The 1,590-nt window shown below is 30.6% G+C and overlaps 1 non-coding gene across 1 annotated transcript; it reads right to left on the bottom strand.

Annotated features, from left to right (window-relative positions):
- Nucleotides 1–1,165: 1,165 nt before the first annotated feature.
- Nucleotides 1,166–1,322, bottom strand: LOC112586300. The gene has a single exon (XR_003110766.3). It is a non-coding gene; the product is annotated as a small nucleolar RNA SNORA21 (small nucleolar RNA).
- Nucleotides 1,323–1,590: the final 268 nt, after the last annotated feature.

The following is a 1,590-nucleotide window of genomic DNA, read 5'->3' as shown; positions in this document are numbered from 1 at the left end:
ACCATTCTGGATTAGGACTTTCAACTAAACTGCTGGGACCTCAACTAAAAATAAAAATTTGGTATAACAAAGGATATTCAAGCATTTTGGAAGTGAATGAAAAATTGCAACTTCAAATGATAAGAATTAAAAAGTATTCTGTAATATCCAAATTGTTTAGTTAAAATCAAATTAGGCCCTTGTATTCATCCCCAGTTCCTAATAATCCATTGACAAATAGATGAGGTGTCATGGCTTGTCAATAAAAATAGGTTCCATGAGGTAATGTGGCTTTTATGCAGATGAATAAAGTTTAATCCCTAGATATATTGGTAGAATTAGCAATTTATTAAAGTTTTTTTTCCCCACTAGAGTAGATTAAATGAAAGCTTACATGCACAGAAATGTGGGGAAAAAAAATTGAGGCTACACAATGAGGTCTTTTAGGGCGACTCAGCCTCCACTAGGGAATGATCCCAATTCTGAAGAAATGTTCTATGACTTCAATCATGGCCTGGATAAAATGGGGATGATGCAAAGTTTAATTGGAGTTATAAAAAAGAGACATAAATTTACTTCCTGCTGCTGTCTGCTATTCCTTCATACCAGAATAAGATAATAGACGATCTTAAAGAAAATAGAATAACAGTACCACCTGGCACTGAACATAATGTTCTGGAAAGAGAATTGAAAATATTTCCTTTTGATATATAGAGAAAATAAAAAACTAAACCAATATTTTATAGTAATACAGAAGATGTCCTAAGTATACTTCTATCAAATAAAAATAAACTAAGAAGTGGAACAAAACTCCATAACCAATATAAAAGAAATAACAAATTAAAAAAAAATGTTTCTGTTGCAATTAAGGTGAAAAATGTTAGATTATGAAAGATTTCTTTCAGAGAAATTAAAGAGCATGATTGTTCACAAAATTTAAAAGCATAATATTTTTTAAATTCCCATGATTTATGCTACCATTTCAAATGCCATTTCCCAGTATAGCTTTGGGAGGATTCCTAAAGGAAAAGAAGAAAATGATGTAGAAATAATGGAATCTGCAGCTAGTTTGTGCATATCACAGAGAAATTAGAAGATAAAACTTGCATGTCCTAATCTTACCTCTAAACATAGAAGCCTGAGAAGAGATTTTATTTATTTATTTATTTATTTATTTTCTTTTACACCTTGTCACACCACCAATTGAAGCAAAACAACACAATAAGCTGCTGCTTCACCCAAAAGCGGTGTTTTCACTCTGCCCTTTCTTTTTTTTTTTTTTTTTTTTTTAAACGGCTCAGCGGGTCATCAGCAAAAGGCCCACTGAGTGCTTTTAAAAGGGTGTATTTATTTTTTAATAAGTGAGGAGATTGTAAAGTCTAGGAGTCTTTGCTTACACTCATGTTTCAGAGTTATAGTATGTTAATCAAATTTTATTTTTTGTTCTTTGCTGTGTGGTGCAGATAATACACAAGGGAAAGATCAATTATTTTTTAAAAAAATTATGCTCTAATTCCTTTGTACATTTAGGTAAAAAAGTATACAAATTATTATATGAAACATATCAAAATACAGTAGAGAGAAAACAGATTCATGTTAAAACTTGTTGGT

The sequence above is a fragment of the Bubalus bubalis genome, chromosome 7 (assembly GCF_019923935.1).
Source record: "Bubalus bubalis isolate 160015118507 breed Murrah chromosome 7, NDDB_SH_1, whole genome shotgun sequence".
In the NCBI taxonomy this organism is placed as follows: domain Eukaryota; kingdom Metazoa; phylum Chordata; class Mammalia; order Artiodactyla; family Bovidae; genus Bubalus; species Bubalus bubalis.
Note: the sequence above shows the minus strand (reverse complement) of the source record. Positions and strands in the feature narration are given on the sequence as shown.